Source organism: Osmerus eperlanus, chromosome 15 (genome assembly GCF_963692335.1).
Source record: "Osmerus eperlanus chromosome 15, fOsmEpe2.1, whole genome shotgun sequence".
Taxonomy (NCBI): Eukaryota; Metazoa; Chordata; class Actinopteri; order Osmeriformes; family Osmeridae; genus Osmerus; species Osmerus eperlanus.
This window is the reverse complement of record NC_085032.1, coordinates 2,066,361-2,086,818: the sequence shown is the minus strand read 5'-3', so window position 1 is coordinate 2,086,818 and position 20,458 is coordinate 2,066,361. Positions and strand designations below refer to the sequence as shown.

The 20,458-nt window shown below is 41.6% G+C and overlaps 1 protein-coding gene across 1 annotated transcript in view; it reads right to left on the bottom strand.

The window, feature by feature from the left end:
• LOC134035298 (uncharacterized) overlaps nt 1–17,134 on the bottom strand; it is a 28,456-nt gene extending 11,322 nt beyond the window's left edge. Inside the window, exon 1 of the mRNA XM_062480303.1 lies at nt 16,988–17,134. The gene's annotated coding sequence lies outside the window, so the exon portion shown is untranslated. The remainder of the gene's footprint in view (nt 1–16,987) is intronic.
• Between the last annotated feature and the right edge of the window lie 3,324 nt (nt 17,135–20,458).

The following is a 20,458-nucleotide window of genomic DNA, read 5'->3' as shown; positions in this document are numbered from 1 at the left end:
ATGTATGGACTTATAACCAATATATATTATCACGAGTGATGCACCTCGAAGTTAATTCCTCGACTTGTGCCTACGGCAGCTCAGGCACATTGCAAGGTTGCGCTAGATGATAAACCAATCAGAATGATCTTTGAATTAGGACCCCAAAATGTAAACATTGAAGGTTGCATTGCTTGATTCTGAAAAAGTTCATAAGCTTAAAAATTAAAAAAAGTTACAACCCTTGACCGAATTAATGTCCAAGTAGAATCGTATTCTAAGCTGTCTAAACATATTCCTATACAGATGCACAAAATGTCCTCTGTGTTAAGATGTATTCTGCTATTATTTCTCATATTATCTAAAGTTAAACAGAATAAATATTTTGCGTATTGTTGTAAACCCTCAATTGAAGAATGTCAAAATAAAATATAGCTGCAGGCAGCAATGGCGGGTTCCTCCTCAACATTGCAACGTTTTTCAGAATTGACAGGATACAGAAGACAGTAAGACATTTCAAGACAATTGGAGCAATGGATGATTTTAAGTCATTTTTTGAAATTTTTCACAAATTGTCACTGTAGAGAAAAATCCATGCTGTTGACATTATGGGTTCTTGAGACTTGTTTGTTCCCCATGAGCAATAAGGCATGCGTACCAACTTTCAGACATGTTGGCCTAACAGGGTCAAAATGCCACCAAGTGTGTTCTGTGCTCTGGTCAGGCACACCATGCAGAGATCCATCCTTTAAAAGCTTTGACTACAACAACAACTTAATGAAAGTGAGGATACACTTTACAAAAAACATACCACACGCGACAATACTGTTTTCAAAGTTCCTCGGGACTGGTTTGAAAACCATGGATATTGGAACTCATCCTGAATTGACCTCTCTCTAGAATCTCAGTTAAACACAACTGACAAGAGTCATGCGGGCAACTGGACCACGGTAGAGCTAATGTCTATCTATATGTAAAGATAACATCAACTCTGGAGTTGGGGGTGGGGGCTTCTTATCCAACAAATTACACCCCTGAACATATTAATGGCCTACTACAATTGTAAATATCCTTTGGACCTCTTTTGCAATTGGGCCTTGATACAATCTAATGTAAAATCTAATATTTTCTGGCCATTCTGCAGTTTGTGGGGACTTTCCACACCAGCACACTTTTCCCATTTCCTGTATTCTGCATGATTACACTTTTTCTTTGAAACTTTCATGTAGGCCCATACTATAGCAGTTACGGATATACATAGAGGAAACTCAGGAGAGTGAATTTGAGATAATGGTAGTGGGAGGATGTTGTACCTTTGTGCTTCTCTTTTTCGCCAGTCCTATGAAACATACAAAAGCAGTGGGCACCACTGCTTTTGCCTGTTAGTGTTTGCAATGCTGGGAAGAAAACTACAGTTTTTATTTGATTATACGTTGCCCTGGAATAAACGCTGCACCAAAAATGAACATTGTGTAATAAATGGCACCCTCGATTAAACGCCTCCCCCCAAAAATCAGAAAACGGTTATTTAATTGGTTTAAATTAAAACACAGTATTTATTACACAAGTAATTCACAAGTGTAGTGTACTATAATTCCCATGAAGCACTGGCAGGCACAAGTGTCTTACTTGCTACAGGTTTATTTGAAGCTTCTTCTCCAAATCCAACGTTAAAACTAAACTCACGCTGTAATGAGAAAATAAAGACCACATTAGCTTAATATGAACATACAATGACATGTGCAGCATGTAAATAACGTTCACCAAAGTAAAATACAGACACAAAACAACATACTTTGTTTGCTGGATGCTGTAGTGTACACAAGGGAATAGAGGTTTCCTTAGATTGCTAACAACCTCTATAACAACCTTAAACTTATCACTTAGAGTGAATGTGCATAAAGCTCCAGGACCTGACAACATCCCTGGCTGTGTTCTCAAGGCCTGTGCTCCTGATCTGGCAGGGGTGTTCACTGACATCTTTAACCTCTCCCTGTCGCAGTATGTCGTCCCCAATAGCTTCAAGGGGGCCACCATCATCCCAGTCCCTAAGAAACCATCAGTGAGCTGTCTCAATGATTACCGCCCTGTTGTACTCACTTCTGTTGTCAATGCTTTGAGAGGTTAGTCAAAGACCACATTACATCCTGCCTGTCACCTGCATTAGACCTACTCCAGTTTGCATATAGGCCGAACAGGTCTACAGATGATGCTGTAGCTTTGGCCTTGAACACTGCTCTCTTTCACCTGGATCAGAACAACATATACGTGCGGATGCTCTTCATTGACTTCAGCTCCGCCTTCAACACCATAGTACCATCCAGGCTCATCATGAAACTACAGGACCTGAACATCAGTCCTTCCATGTGCAGCTGGATATTGAACTTCCTGACAGACAGGCCACAGGCAGTACGGCTAGGTAACATCACCTCAACCAGTCTAACACTCAGCACTGGTGCCCCACAGGGTTGTGTGTTAAGCCCACTGTTGTACTTTCTGTTCACCTATGATTGTGCAGCCACTAACAGCTCCAACACCATCATTAAGTTTGCTGATGACACCACCATTATCGGCTGCATCAAGAATGGTGATGAGTCTGCCTACAGAGCAGAGGTGGCAACAATGACATCCTGGTGTCAGCATAACAGCCTGTTGCTCAATGTAGCAAAAACCAAGGAGTTGATAGTGGACTACAGGCGGCTGCAGGGAGAACATGCACCCATTCACATCGAGGGCACAGCTGTGGAGAGAGTCAAAAGTTTCTGATTTTTTGGTATCAACTTCAGCGAGGACCTGAGTTGGACCACCATATTGGTGTGGTTACAAGGACAGCGAAACAGAGGCTCTTTTTTCTGCGGTGACAGCGGAAACTTGGCACGGATTGCACTATACTGACCAATTTTTACCACTGGACCATTGAGAGCATACTGACTGGTGGCATTACAACATGGTTTGGCAACAGCACTGCCTAGGACAGGAAGACACTACAAGAGTGGTCAAATCTGCACAGCGTATTACAAGGACTGCATTCAGGACCTTTACAGCCAGCACTGCAGGAGAAAGGCCAAGCAAATCATTTTTTGACCCTAGTCATCCCTGCCACAGTCTTTTCTCCCTCCTGCCTTCTGGATGGCGATAGAAGAGCATAAGGACTTGTACCAGCAGATACAGGGATCGTTTTTACCCACATGCCATCTGGATGCTGAACTGTCCTTGAAATATCTTTTTGCACTACAATTTTTCTTATTTTTTTATTATCAAACGCTGCACCACAAATGATAATTGTGTAATAAACGCTGCAGCGTTTAATCAAAGGAACATGGTATATGACAGCAATAATGTTTAATGTAACTGGCCTTTCTAACATTACAAGTGGCCCCAGCATTGCCCATTATGGTCTAGGTGCATTGCAAATGAAGACAAGAGCCTTTTCTTGAGGTTGTCAAATGTCCCATGCAAAGTCACTCAAAACACGGGTTCGATTCCAGGCTCTGGCAAGAGTTTTTACCTCTAAACTGGTCAATATATACACATCTGACAAAAGACCAGCTCGACCTTTGCCTGTAAACAGTGATTCTGACTGTCAGAGACCTTTAAATAGCCTGACTTACTGAAATTGGCAAAACTAGCCTGGCTAACGTAGGTCGCTTTCTCAGGGCATATGACGAATGAAACAGGCTCGCCTTGAAAAATCTGATGTACTGGCTATCTTTAGCAGGCCCTCGTCTACAAAAAGATGTCCTCCCTGAGGTTTTTGGAGTAGAATTGAGTGAAATACAAAATTGTTTACACACTGCCAGTGGGCGAGCCGATCCTGACTCTGAGGCTAACGTCAAAACAATGTACCCCCGGGACGCAGTATCACTCCAATTGCAAGTCCACAAATCACAAAAATAATCGGAGCATCTGGCTAAAAGCACAATTCCCACATGTCCTAACGGCTTCCCTCCTCGACCTTTTACGTGTACACGTAACTGTAAAAAGGTTGAACTTATGAACATGACGCGCCCAAGGAATGGCTGCCGACTAAGCGCCTATGCGGTCTCCCTGCCGCATAGGCTTATTACAAAGACTTTCACGCCCCAAATCAAAATTATGAGCCGACAGGTCTGTGGGGAATTACTTTTTCTCCTAAAGGCTGCTCTCCTCGACCTTTTTGATGAACAATTCGCCGAGATTCAAAATGACTCACTAATTAAAAACACAGAGGAAAAAAGCTAGAGCTACAGTAGCTACTTTTCGAGTTCGGTTTTCCGTCACTTCAGAATCACGATCTAAAAGGTCTAAAAGTGCTAAACCTTCACCATAATTCAAGAGTAGTGTACTTTCACAAACCCAATCATTAATTCTAGCTTAAAATGTGTAAAAACAGGACTTACCGAAAGTGGCTGCCTCCAACACGGCTTTCACGGGACTCCAGTTGAAAACAACAATGGCCGCCGAAAAAGAATTTATATTCGTAACGGCGAGCTGCGATTGGAAGCGAAATGAAACAGGGGCTAAAAAACGAGGGTGGGGGCTTGGCCAGCACACAATTTCAAGAAAGCATGCGTGTGTCAAGGGGCTCTGGCCCCTTGTGTGTGTGAGAATGTGGAGCACGTGCGCACAGGAGCAAAGGGAGAGAGGATTTGGGGAAACAGCCCTAGGAATTAGCCAAGCAGGCATGTTTCAAATTTTCACTAAAAATCGAGTTTTCATGTTACAGTCAACTTTTTCTCAGATTTGTGTACTCAACATTCTCAAGAGTCTTCATATGAACTGAACTGCAAGCAGCAATGGCGGATTCCTCCAAACATTGCAAACCATTGAACAATGTATATTCTTTACAAATTGTCACTGTAAAAATCCATGCTGCAGACTTACCAATGGGATACCAAATCTGAAATGCAATACCATCAAGATCCACAAGGGCTTTTATTTCAAGCCAAGGAGTGAAGGGAGGGGGCTTGGTGAGCCTACCCATTCCAGAAAGCCTTGTATCTTTGTGTATCAGGGCGTGGCCTGTAGCGTCACTTATGGGTGATATTGGGCCATTTGTGGTGTGGTAGTTACTCTTGGCCTATACTATCAATGTTTCAGGATTTTGAGAACTTTTTACCATTGCATACAAAATCGGAAATGCAATACCATCAAGATCCACATGGGCCTTTGCTAAAGACCAAGCAATGAGTGGGGGCTTGGTCAGCCCACAATTGCCTGAAATATTGTGTATGCGTCTCGCCAAGCTTGCGCGTGTCAAGGGAAAGGCTGAGTGTGTGAGAATGTGGAGCGCGCGCGCTGAGGAGCAGGGGAGACATTTCATTGGAAATTTCCTTAACAATTAGCCAAGCATGCATTTTTCAAATATTCACCAAAATTCAACTTTTCATGTTACAGTCAACTTTTTCTCAGATTTGTGTACTCAACATTCTCAAGAGTCTTCATATGAACTAGTGATTGAATCAGAGTATCAGTTTTTGGCCGGCGGATGTGTAAAGCATTATTTTAGCATTAGCGATAAATTCGATTTGCTTTTTATCAATCAATTTTAGAGGTATGAAGTTGCCTTTGCACATGGTAACATGTTGTAGTGTCTTCCACGTGACATACCAAGTTTGGTGTTGATATCTCAAAGATTTGCTGAGATTTGACCAAACGTCCTGTTTGGTTGCTTTGTTGCCGATTTTGATTGGCTGTGCCGAACAAACGGTTTAGAAAATCAAAACGCCATGGGATAACTTTTGTGAGGCTTGGTCTGAAGATCATCTCTGGTCATTTTGAAGAAGATAGACAAAAATTGTAGGAGGAGTAGGCTTTCAAAGGTTTTTGATACAACCGGAAATAGCGGAAAATCTATATAACCGGCAATAGACGTCATAGGGTGCGGTGCGTTGAACTCGTCTTGATCCAGGGAATCCAATGATACCTCATTCAAAAGTTGCGTGTGTAAACACAAGTCCAACTTTGACCCATTGGTGGCGCTAGAGTGGTCTAATGGGATACATGAAACTTGGTGTAGGTATATAAGGAACTGTCCTTAATGAGTGTGCCAAATTTCACAAAAAGTTATCCAAGGGTTCTAGGGGCTGCCATTGACTCCCATGGAACTAGAATAATAATAATAATAATAATTATAGCTGCAAGCAGCAATGGAGGGGCCAAGCAGTCCAGAGCAGGACATGGCCTCCATAGCACTTGCGCAACAATTAAGTCACAACAACCTGTTGCACTCATGCAACACACCAAGTTTGGTTGAAATATATGTTTGCGTTCAAGAGTACTGAGAGTTCAAAGTTATTTTTCTGGTATAACACCGCAGGCCTCCTCTGCTCCTCATGGGAACGATGGAACCCAAGTCTGGTGACAATCGCGCAAATGGTTGCTGAGATATGCTCTTGCGCCTCGTTTGGCGGCTTCGCCATTGCTTTTGATCGTCTCTACCGAACAAACGTTTTTGAAAATTGAAAATCCATCTGATTGCTTTCGTGAAACTGGATCTAAAGATCATCTTTGCCAAATTTGGTAAACATTGGACAAAAATTGGGGCGTGCAAAAGGTTTTTACACTTTTCCATGAAATCCAAAATGGCGGCCACGTCCAGTCGAATTTTATGAAAAGTTATTAATAGTCAGGCTTGATATCTCACAAGACATCAAGAGACAAAGAAATTACTTTATTAAGGTACACACTTCAACAGTTATTAGCCAAAACACGTTTATGCTTCCGGCCACGCCCCCTTTTAGTCACATGACACAATCTTTGGAGGACATCCTCAGAATAAGGTTCCGAGGCGGCGTACCAAATTTAGTTTCACTGCCTCAAACAACTGCTGAGATGACTTCACTTCCTGTTTGGTGGCTTTTCTGCTGATTTTGATTGGCTGTCACGGACAAACGGTTGTGGGTATCAAAATGCTCTACCATAACTTTTGTGCGGCTTGGTCTGAAGAGCATATCTGGTAATTTTGAAGAAGATTTGACAAAGATTGTAGGAGGAGTAGGCTTTCAAAGGTTTTTGATAAAACCGGAAATAGCGGAAAATCTATATAACCGGAAATTGACCCCATAGGGTGCGTTGAACTCGTCTTCGTCCAGGGAATCCAATGGTACCTCATTTTTGAAAATGGGTCATACGGTTCAAAAGTTGCGTGTGTAAACACAAGTCCAACTTTGACCCATTGGTGGCGCTAGAGTGCCCAAGTATGGGACATGAAACTTTGTGAATTGGACCAGGGGACTGTCCCCAATGAGTGTGCCAAATTTCACAACTTTCGACCAAGCGCTTCTAGGGCCTGCCATAGACACCCAGTCTTAAGAAGTATAATAATAATAATAATAATACTAACAATAACAATAGGTGCCTCGCAGCTTCGCTGCTTGGCCCCTAAATATAGCTGCAAGCAGCAATGGAGGGGCCAAGCAGTCCAGAGCAGGACATGGCCTCCATAGCACTTGTGCAACAATTAAGTCACAACAACCTGTTGCACTCATGCAACACACCAAGTTTGGTTGAAATATATGTTTGCGTTCAAGAGTACTGAGAGTTCAAAGGTATTTTTCTGGTATAACACCGCAGGCCTACTCTGCTCCTCATGGGAACGATGGAACCCAAGTTTGGTGACAATCGCGCAAATGGTTGCTGAGATATGCTCTTGCGCCTCGTTTGGCGGCTTCGCCACCGCTTTTGATCGTCTCTACCGAACAAAGTTTTTGAAAATTGAAAATTCATCTCGTTGCTTTTGTGAAACTGGGTCTAAAGATCATCTTTGCCAAATTTGGTAAACATTGGACAAAAATTGGGGCGTGCAAAAGGTTTTTACACTTTTCCATGAAATCCAAAATGGCGGCCACATCCGTTCGAATTTTATGAAAAGTTATTAATAGTCAGGCTTGATATCTCACAAGACATCAACAGACAAAGAAATTACTTTATTAAGGTAAACACTTCAACCGTTATTAGCCAAAACACGTTTATGCTTCCGGCCACGCCCCCTTTTAGTCACATGACACAATTTTTGGAGGACATCCTCAGAATAAGGTTCCGAGGCGGCGTACCAAATTTAGTTTCACTGCCTCAAACAACTGCTGAGATATGAGTTCACTTCCTGTTTGGCGGCTTTTCTGCTGATTTTGATTGGCTGTCACGGACAAACGGTTGTAGGTATCAAAATGCTCTACCATAACTTTTGTGCGGCTTGGTCTGAAGAGCATATCTGGTAATTTTGAAGAAGATTTGACAAAGATTGTAGGAGGAGTAGGCTTTCAAAGGTTTTTGATAAAACCGGAAATAGCGGAAAATCTATAAACCGGAAATTGACGCCATGGTGTGCATTGAACTCGTCTTGGTCCAGGGAATCCAATGGTACCTCAATTTTTAAAATGGGTCATACGGTTCAAAAGTTGCGTGTGTAAACACAAGTCCAACTTTGACCCATTGGTGGCGCTAGAGTGCCCGAGTATGGGACATGAAACTTTGTGAATTGGACCAGGGGACTGTCCCCAATGAGTGTGCCAAATTTCACAACTTTCGACCAAGCGCTTCTAGGGCCTGCCATAGACACCCAGTCTTAAGAAGTATAATAATAATAATAATAACAATAACAATAGGTGCCTCGCAGCTTCGCTGCTTGGCCCCTAATAATAATAATAATACTAACAATAACAATAGGTGCCTCGCAGCTTCGCTGCTTGGCCCCTAATAAAACTAACAATTACAATAGGTTTCCTCCTTACGGAGGAATCCTAAATATAGCTGCAAGCAGCGATGGGGTGGCCAAGCAGGTCAGATGACCCAGAAGAAACTTTCGACATCCTCAGAAGAGTGTTCCGAGTACATGCAGCAAGTTTGGCGTGAATCCATCAATGATTTGCTGAGATACGACACAACTTTCTGTTTGGCGGCTCTGCTGACGATTTCGATTGGCTGTACCGGACAAACGGTTTCGAAAATCTAAAATCATTTTGATAGTTTGTTTGAGGATTGCATTGACTATAGCTTGTAGCTTGACTACAGGTAACTAGCGACTGCGGTGTACCTGGCTTCCTTTGCAGTGTCTTACAGTCTCGCTAAACAGAGAATCAGAGACATGACAAGCTTGTCGGCTTTGGCTGGATTCGAACCTCTGACGTTGCCGTTGCCAGAACACCAACTTATCCTAGTGAGCGATTCTCAGTGCTGCAAATCACAGTTCAGTTACTGGGTAAAAAGCAGTTTTTCCTGTGGCAAGCGGTTGTCCGATTTTGCCCAAGTTTAAACAGCTGTAATTCAGTCCTATTTTGACGTCAATGTGATTGTGGTCTGAAGATAATCTGTCCCAAATTTGGTGAATATTTGATATATTTTGTAGGAGGAGTGAACAAAAACGTTTTATTAATTCATTCAAAATGGCGGCATCAATTCGGCTGGTATCACAAGTTAACATGTGTCAGACACGGGATCGCCCCCCTAGAGGTTAGAGGACACATATCTACAAAGCACAATAAATCTGACTCTTCTTAAGTATAGATCCCCTGAGAATGAAACATTATCATTACCATTGTACTGTTGGACAGCTACTGTGGCATACCTGGCTTCACTAAACAGATAAACCAGTATCATGACATGCTTGAGACTTTGGCTGGATTCGAACCTACGACCTTGCACTTCAAATGAGCCCGTCTTATCCCAGTGAGCCATTTTCAGCGCTGGGAATTGCTGTGTACAGTTACTGTATACAAAAAGTAAGCTGTTTCTCCTGTGGCACGCGTGGTCAGATTTGGCCCAAATTGTTGCCCCAACAGCTGTAATTCAGTCCTATTTTGACATGTCAAGGTGATTGTGGTCTGAAGATAATCTGTGCCAAATCTGGTGAATATCGGATACATTGTGTAGGAGTAGGGAAAAAAGTTTCATTGATTCAAAATGGCGGCCTCATCAATTCGTCTGGTATCATGCGTTAACATGCGTCAGACACGGGATCTCCTAAGATATCACGAGACATAGGAATCACTTAAATGCGACAAACAAATCAACAGTTATTGGTCAAAACACAGTTTTGCCTATTGTAGCGCCCCCTAGAGCTCAAATGACCCTACCTTTTTCGGACCTCTTAATAACAGGGTCATGAATCCATACACCAAGTTTGGAGTCAATGCATCAAAGATTCACTAAGATATGACCTCACTTCCCTTTTTCCGGATCAGTTGCTGAATTTGATTGGCTGTAACTAACAAACGGTTGCGAAAATCAAAGCTCCAGGGGATAACTTTTGTGAGGCTTGGTCTGAAGATCATCTGTGGCAATTTTGAAGAAGATTCGTCAAGAATTGTAGGAGGAGTAGCGAAAAAACGCTTTTCGTTAACATTCAAAATGGCGGAGAATCTATATGACTGGGTATGACGTCATAGAGTGCGTTTAACTTGTCTTGATCCAGGGAATCCAATGATACCTCATTTTGGAAAATGCGGCATATGGTTCAAAGGTAACGTGTGTAAACACACCTTCAACTTTGACCCATTGGTGGCGCTAGAGGGTTGAAAGGGGAGACTTGAAACTTGGTGAAAGTGATGAGGGGACAGGTCCCAAAGAGTGTGCCAAATTTCACAACTTCTGAGCATGTGGTTCTAGGGGCTGCCATAGACTCCCATGGCAGATGTATAATAATAATAATAAATATAGCTGCAGGCAGCAATGGCGGGTTCCTCCTCAGCATTGCAAACCATTACAAAATTGACATGACACAGACATGTATTTCATACATGTACACAACATTTCAAGACAATTGGATCAATGGCTGATTTGAAGTCATTTTTTGAAATTCTTCACAAATTGTCACTGTAGAGAAATATCCATGCTGCCGACATTATGGGTTCTTGAGACTTATTTGTTCCCCATTGGCAATAAGGCATGCGTACCAACTTTTAGACATGTTGGACTGACAGGGTTAAAATGCCACCCTTTTGAAAGTGACAACTTTGAAGCGTGTTGTGTCAGGCCACCTGTGCTCTGGTCAGGCCCATCATGCAGAGATCCATTCTTTAAAAGCTTTGATTACAACAATAACTTTATGAAAGTGAGGATACACTTCACTAAAGGAAGTGTGTAGGTTATGTACTACTACTGCTTGCTCTGCCCACACACTTTCCCCATCCATGCGGTTTCCCTCTATCCCAGCGCAGGTCATGCCAAGGCATAAATGCGGCAGCCGTATGAGTATTAGAAGTAGCCCAAAAAACATACCATACACAGTCACACTGTTTTCAAAACTGAAACTGGTTACAAGACCATGGCTATTAGAACTCTACCTGAATTGAGCTCTCTCTAGAGTCTCAGTCAAACAACTGTCAAGAGTCATGTAGGGAACTGGACCAAGGTATAGCTAATGTCCAGCTGTTAGCAAGTGTACCTTGTGATGGTACAGCAGCTTAACAATACTTTGTCATGGTCAGACTCTCTGATCCCATTAAACTACACAACATGCACAATCAGGGTGACCAACAGTATTATCTTAAGTAAAAAACAATAACATTACACACATTTAAGTGAACGAACACAACAACTGAAATCCCTTGCACAGCTGTTGTAACCAAACTATTTTCCACAGCTATTTGCGTTTTTGGTGTGCACTGCATGCTGGGTACCCAAGGGCGCTGACGCTACAATATTTATTATCTAGCTGTCTTCCGGCTGTGTAATATGACGAGATGCTAGCGATGCAAACATGAAAGCTTGTCTCGGGGGGTCATGCATGTGATCTCACTACAAGCTTTTGATTACACGTGAGGACTGTTAGCAAAGTATTTCTATTCGTGTTTTGTTAGTGATTGAATGGTAATGTCAGCTAGCTAAAAACAATGTTAGTTAGCTTGGCTAAAATGGTTTTCATAAAAACAGATATCAACAAATCAGATCTATCTAACTTTATTCAGAAGGGGGGGGGGGTGGGAACATATAAACTAGAGGTGAAATGGTAGGCATTGTTCTGCCTTGAAGCTGCGTGCGCATCCTCATTGTTTGTAACCACCAACCCATCTATATGTAAAGATAACATCCAAGCTAGCAATTTCGCCAAATTTGACTGCAGATTTTTTACACCATATGTACTTTGTTATGGTTTTTGAGTCAAACAACTTGCTAAATGATTAAATGTCTGTTAAATGTCAAATCCAACTTTAAATGTATAAAAGAGAGAATTAAACCTAGAGGTTGAAAAGGCTACGTTTGTCTAAACTGACATGCACAAACTCAGAGCACTGAGTTTCAACATCCATGTACACATTTTGTCTCTATTTTTTACTCTACTCTTTAACGCATGACTATGTTTAACTTAATGTCAGCACCTCTCTGTCATCAATTGTCTCTGGAGTGGGGGATGGGGGCTTCTTATCCAACAAATTACATCCCTGAACTTTTAAAACATATCAATGGCCTACTACAATTGTAAACATCCTTTGGCCTTCCCATGCTGGGAAGAAAACTACAGTTTTTCTTTGATTAAACGTTGACCTTGAATAAACGCTGAACCAAAAATGAACATTGTGTAATAAATGGCACCTTCGATTAAACGCCTCCCCCAAAAAATCAGAAAACGGTTATTTAATTGGTTAAATTAAAACACAGTATTTATTACACAAGTAATTTTCAAGTGTAGCATACTATTATCCCATGAAACACTGGCAGGCACAAGTGTCTTTCTTGCTACAGATTTATTTGAAGCTTTTTCTCCAAATCCACCGTTAAAACTAAACTCACGCTGTAATGAGAAAATAAAGACCACATTAGCTTAATATGAACATGCAATGACATGCGCAGCATGTAAATAACATTCACCAAAGTCAAATACAGACACAAAACAACATACTTTGTTGGCTGCATGCTGTAGCCTACACAAGGGAATAGAGGTTTCCTTAGATTGCTAACAACCTCTATAACAACCTTAAACTTATCACTTAGAGTGAATGTGCATAAAGCTCCAGGACCTGACAACATCCCTGGCTGTGTTCTCAAGGCCTGTGCTCCTGAACTGGCAGAGGTGTTCACTGACATCTTTAACCTCTCCCTGTCGCAGTCTGTCGTCCCCAATAGGTTCAAGGGGGCCACCATCATCCCAGTCTCTAAGAAACCATCAGTGAGCTGTCTCAATGATTACCGCCCTGTTGCCCTGTTGTGATGAAATGCTTTGAGACTTTAGTCAAAGACCACATTACATCCTGCCTGTCACCTGCATTAGACCCACTCCAGTTTGCATATAGGCCGAACAGGTCTACAGATGATGTTGTAGCTTTGGCCTTGAACACTGCTCTCTTTCACTTGGATCAGAACAACATATACGTGCGGATGCTCTTCATCGACTTCAGCTCCGTTTTCAACACCATAGTACCATCCAGGCTCATCATAAAACTACAGGACCGGAACATCAGTCCTTCCATGTGCAGCTGGACAGGACACAGGCAGTACGGCTAGGTAACATCACCCCACCAGTCTAACACTCAGCACTTGTGCCCCACAGAGTTGTGTGTTAAGCCCACTGTTGTACTCTCTGTTCACCTATGGTGTGCAGCCACAAACAGCTCCAACACTATCATTATGTTTGCTGATGACACCACCATTATCGGCTGCATCAAGAATGGTGATGAGTCTGCCTACAGAGCAGAGGTGGCAACAATGACATCCTGGTGTCAGCATAACAGCCTGTTGCTTAATGTAGCAAAAACCAAGGAGTTGATAGTGGACTACAGGCGGCTGCAGGGAGAACATGAACCCATTCACATCGAGGGCACAGCTGTGGAGAGTCAAAAGTTTCAGATTTTTTGGTTTCAACATCAGTGAGGATCTGAGCTGGACCACCATATTGGTGTGGTTACAAGGACAGCGAAACAGAGGCTCTTTTTTCAGCGGCGACTGTGGAAATTTGGCATGGACTGCACTATACTGACCAATTTTTACCGGTGCACCATTGAGAGCATACTGACTGGTGGCATTACAACATGGTTTGGCAACAGCACTGCCCAGGACAGGAAGACACTACAAAGAGTGGTCAAATCTGCACAGCGTATTACAAGGACTGCATTACCATCCATTCAGGACCTTTACAGCCAGCGGTGCAGGAGAAAGGCCAAGTGGATCATTTCTGACCCTAGTCATCCCTGCCACAGTCTTTTCTCCCTCCTGCCTTCTGGAAGGCGATACAAGAGTATAAGGTCCTGTACCAGCAGATACAGGGATAGTTTTCTCACGTATGCCATCAGGATGCTGAACTGTCCTTGAAATATCTTTTTGCACTACAATTTTTCTTATTTTTTCTACCCTTTTTCCCCATTCTTTAGTATTGAATTTTTTTATTCTGCAAGTTGAACGGACATTGAGCACAAAGAATTTCATTACTTATAAATGCTGTTTATGAGTATATGATAATAAACTTGAACTTGAAACTTATCAGAGCTTTAAATTGTCTGTGCTTCGCTTGCTGTTAGGTTGTCGACTCTCACTCATGAGCGTCCCAAAAGGCCTTCAAAATAAAGTCACGTAATAATTCTGAATACAATTATATAATTCTAAATTAAGACATTGCTTGAAAAAAAATTATACATTATTATAATGCAATTGCGACAATTGCATTCAGGCCTATAGATAGTTACACATATTGTATACAATATGGCGAGGTAGCTGACTTAACCATTCCTGAATGTGCTTTTCATCAACACCAAGTTTGCGTGCTATAGATCTGTTGCTGGTGGTGAGTGCTTTCTGCACAGGTTTCTGTTTGAAAGCTAAAGTGTAAGAATGTTACGGCATGCTGCGTCAGATTTGTACACAAAGTAGAGACACGCGCGGCATACATTTTACACTGGGCTTTTGTTTGACTTCCTTGTCTATTCTGTGTTTGTCTATGGCTGCACTGCAGCTACAATTCACTGAATCTCTCTTACCAATTAAACGTTGCCCTTGAATGAACGCCACCCTCGAATAAACGCTGCACCACTAACTGCTCTATTAAAAGGGTTCACTATGAAGCAAACCATTCTAACAAAATAATAAAAACATTTACAATGATTTCAACAAGAAGTCTCTCTGACTTGACAACTCTCTAAACAAGCAACTTTCCAAAGCAATCTCTGAAACAGCTGACCAGTGTGGTAATTTTATGTTGACAACTAAACCGCTGATTGGAAGTGCGCGGCTGATTGCCAATCACGAGATAGGGAGACTGATAGCCAACCGCCAACAAACGCTGACTAGACCATACCTGCATGCAGCGAATAGAAAGAAAGAGGGTAGAAAAGAAAAAACACACAACCACAACTATACAGACTGAATAAGGACATTTTAAACATGGGTCCGTAACAAAGACGTTGTTAAAAATGCTCATTCACATTCATTTTTCTCAATTAATCTTATCACTTAAACACACTGGTTTAGCATTTTTTCCCACAAGGAAGTCTAACCTCAACAGTGGATCCTTGGTCCCTGGATCTCTTGCTGGAACATGGCATCTAAAAAACACATAGAAAAACCATCAAAAACTATGAAATGTAACATACCACACTACTGCTTAACAATTTCATAGTCTTACATTATCATAACTTCATACTCAACAGTTCTAGTATACAGACCTTTAAGAAAATATTGAAAGGGTTAGGATTCTCAAAACACCAATCTCTGTACTTAAAAAAAATATTTAGACATCCATTATTTACCTTTATTCAATTTACACTGTCTACATTCAAATTTAAGTCTGTAAAATGTAAACATAGAGAAACGGACTCGACTATAAATACAAATTAAGACCAATTGAGAACAATTTATCTTGCAAATGGTTTTTACTTTAAATTCATGTTTCACCAAAAGAATCATCACAGTTTAACACAAATAACCAAACCTTACTGTTAAAATACTGCCAAGCCACTGACTCACATTAGAAAATTAAAACAAATAAACATAGCCTAGAAGATGTACCTGTAGGTCAATTACATAATCAAGAGCATGGAGTAGGAATGGATGGATGACAAAATACCCCGCCGAGCCCAATCCATTAAATATTTCCTACCCATAAGTTAATTTCCTGAAATGCAATAATTCACCAACATTTTGACAATTTCATGCTCCAAACTTTGTGGGAACAGTTTGGAGATGGCCCCTTCCTGTTCTAACATGACTGTGCAACAGTGCACAAAGCAAGGCCCATAAACACATGGATGAGCGAGATTGGTGTGGACGAACTTGAGTGGCCTGCACACAGTCCTGACCTCAACCCAATACAACACCTTTGGGATGAATTAGAGCAGGGACTGCGAGCCAAACCTTCTTGTTCCACATCAATGTTGGACCTCACAAATGCACTTCTGGAAGAATGGTAAAACATTTCCATAAACCTCTTAAACCTTGTGGAAAGCCTTCCTAGACGAGTTGAAACTATTATAGCTACAAAGGGTGGTCCGACATCATATCCTATGGTTTAAGAATGAGATGTCACTCACGTTCATGAGCGTGTAAAGGCAACCGAGCGAATACTTTGGCAATTTAGTGTATAAAATTGATACAAATATAAAATGTTATCAAGAGATGGGAAATCGTGCAGCATAGTACAACATGCCGATTACAAACGTATTGTAGCTCTATAGGCTTTCAATGGAACTCCTAAACGATCAAACCATGAACCCAAACAAAGCTAGCAAGCAAAACAACCATGGTACCATTGCTACTTGTTTAATGCTAGGTAGCTCTATCTGTGCAGCAAACTAGGCTACCTAGCTACAGTTTGGAAAAGAATAACTTACGATGTGAAGACCGTAGAAATAGAACAACCCAACCGCATAGTTACGCACAGTATACAAATTTCAAACGCGTCTCACAGAAGCAAGTATAATGTTAAAGATTGTACGGCTTGCTAGCCTGTAATACTGCCTGTACAAAGAGAAATCCTTAGCTCAGCTAGCCTAGATAGATTAGCTGCTATCCTGTTTACAACAGTATAAAAGTCTTCAAGTTATCATACGAATACAAACGCTAAAATACATGTTTTGTACTGCCGTTGTAGGCTCTTATTACTCACTGTCAAATGTAACAATGAAAATCTCTGAGGGCTGCAGGAGTCTCGTCAGTCGTTGTCTTCAAGTCTTCTCCAACTATAAAATGGTCTTCTTCTTGTGCGTCGTACCAAGCTCGCGCGTGTGTCAAGGGGCTCTGGCCCCTTGTGTGTGTGAGAATGTGGAGCACGCGCGCACAGGAGCAAAGGGAGAGAGGATTTGGGGAAACAGCCCTAGAAATTAGCCAAGCATGCATGTTTCAAATATTCACTAAAAATCGAGTTTTCATGTTACAGTCAACTTTTTCTCAGATTTGTGTACTCAACATTCTCAAGAGTCTTCATATGAACTAGTGATTGAATCAGAGTATCAGTTTTTGGCCGGCGGATGTGTAAAGCATTATTTTAGCATTAGCAATAAATTCAATTTGCTTTATATCAATCATTTTTTGAGGTATGAAGTTGCCTTTGCACATGGTAACATGTTGTAGTGTCTTCCACGTGACATACCAAGTTTGGTGTTGATATCTCAAAGATTTGCTGAGATTTGACCAAACGTCCTGTTTGGTTGCTTTGTTGCAGATTTTGATTGGCTCTACCGGACAAACGGTTTTGAAAATCAGAAATCCCTACGATAACTTTTGTGAGGCTCAGTCTGGATATCATCTATGGCAATTTTGAAGAAAATTCGACCAAAAATGTAGGAGGAGTAGGGAAAAAACGCGTTTCCTTAATCTTTATTGTACAGAAAAATCCAATATGGCGGCCGTTATAGCTTCTTGAGGCTTTTTTATTCCTCATGAGAAATAAGGCATATGTAATGAATTTCAGAATTTTGGGACTTATGGCCTGCAAATGGCATCAATTTGAAAATTGACATATTGGGGCGTGGCCTGTAGCGCCACCTATTGTCTCACACGGCCCATGTTTGGTATGGTAGTTACTAATGGTCTGCAGTTTCAACATGCCAAATTTCACAACTTTTTACGGTACTGGTCTAGGGGCTGCCATTGACTCCCATGGGTAAAAAATAATAATACCACCAATAACAATAGGGTTCTCCTACCGGAGGAACCCTAAATATAGCTGCAAGCAGCAATGGGGTGGCCAAGCAGGTCAGATGACCCAGAAGAAACTTTCGACATCCTCAGAAGAGTGTTCCGAGTACATGCAGCAAGTTTGGCGTGAATCCATCAAAGATTTGCTGAGATACGACACAACTTTCTGTTTGGCGGCTCTGCTGACGATTTCGATTGGCTGTACCGGACAAACGGTTTCGAAAATCTAAAATCATTTTGATAGTTTGTGTGAGGATTGCATTGACTATAGCTTGTAGCTCAGGTAACTAGCGACTGCGGTGTACCTGTCTTCCTTTGCAGTGGCTTACAGTCTCGCTAAACAAGCCCAAGTTTAAACAGCTGTAATTCAGTCCTATTTTGACATGTCAAGGTGATTGTGGTCTGAAGATAATCTGTCCCAAATTTGGTGATACATTTTGTAGGAGGAGTAGGACAAAAACATTTATTAATTCATTCAAAATGGCGGCATCAATTCGGCTGGTATCACAAGTTAACATGTGTCAGACACGGGATCGCCCCTCTAGAGGTTAGAGGACACATATCTACAAAGCACAATAAATCTGACTCTTCTTAAGTATAGATCCCCTGAGAATGAAACATTATCATTACCATTGTACTGTTACACAGCTACTGTGGCATACCTGGCTTCACTAAACAGATAAACCAGTATCATGACATGCTTGATGACTGTGGCTGGGTTCGAACCTATGATCTTGCACTTCAGAGGAACCCGTCTTATCCCAGTAAGCTATTCTCACTGCAGGGAAATGCTGTGTTCAGTTACTGTATAAAAAAAGTAAGCAGTTTCTCCTGTGGGAAGCGTTGTCAGATTTGACCCAAGTATAAAAAGCTGTAATTCAGTCCTATTTTGACATGTCAAGGTGATTGTGGTCTGAAAATGATTTGATTACATGTCCATGAAAATAGGAGCAACGGCGAACGAGGAGTTTGTTTTTATGAAAATTCCAAATGGCCGACGCCCAAAATGGCAGACACGGGACAGTGTGATATATTTCGACTTAGTATGCCACGTAGAATCAGAAGAGACCAATCTTGTGATTTATGACAAATCTGTTCAGAAGTTATGATGCAAGAAATCCGATGCACTGGCTAGATGTAGCATCACTATATCGACAAAGCACAATATATCTGACTCTGAGTATAAATCCCCTGAGAATGAAACATTATTGTGACCATTATGATTATACTGCTCGACAGCTACTGTGGCATACCTGGCATCACTAAACAGATAAACCAGTATCATGACATGCTTGAGACTTTGGCTGGATTCGAACCTACGACCTTGCACTTCAAATGAGCCCGTCTTATCCCAGTGAGCCATTTTCAGCGCTGGGAATTGTTGTGTACAGTTACTGTATACAAAAAGTAAGCTGTTTCTCCTGTGGAACGCGTGGTCAGATTTGGCCGAAATTGTTGCCCCAACAGCTGTAATTCAGTCCTATTTTGACATGTCAAGGTGATTGTGGTCTGAAGATAATCTGTGCCAAATCTGGTGAATATTGGATACATTGTGTAGGAGTAGGGAAAAAAGTTTCATTGATTCAAAATGGCGGCCTCATCAATTCGTCTGGTATCATGCGTTAACATGCGTCAGACACGGGATCTCCTAAGATATCACGAGACATAGGAATCACTTAAATGCGACAAACAAATCAACAGTTATTGGTCAAAACACAGTTTTGCCTATTGTAGCGCCCCCTAGAGCTCAAATGACCCTACCTTTTTCGGACCTCTTAATAACAGGGTCATGAATCCATACACCAAGTTTGGAGTCAATGCATCAAAGATTCACTAAGATATGACCTCACTTCCCTTTTTCCGGATCAGTTGCTGAATTTGATTGGCTGTAACTAACAAACGGTTGCGAAAATCAAAGCTCCAGGGGATAACTTTTGTGAGGCTTGGTCTGAAGATCATCTGTGGCAATTTTGAAGAAGATTCGTCAAGAATTGTAGGAGGAGTAGCGAAAAAACGCTTTTCGTTAACATTCAAAATGGCGGAGAATCTATATGACTGGGTATGACGTCATAGAGTGCGTTGAACTTGTCTTGATCCAGGGAATCCAATGATACCTCATTTTGGAAAATGCGGCATATGGTTCAAAGGTAACGTGTGTAAACACACCTTCAACTTTGACCCATTGGTGGCGCTAGAGGGTTGAAAGGGGAGACTTGAAACTTGGTGAAAGTGATGAGGGGACAGGTCCCAAAGAGTGTGCCAAATTTCACAACTTCTGAGCATGTGGTTCTAGGGGCTGCCATAGACTCCCATGGCAGATGTATAATAATAATAATAATAATTATAAGAAAAGGTAGAAACCCTTATGGTGGCTTTGCCGCTTCGCGGCTTGGCCACCAATTATGGTAGAGGTAAAGGTAGAAACCCTTATGGGTTTCTA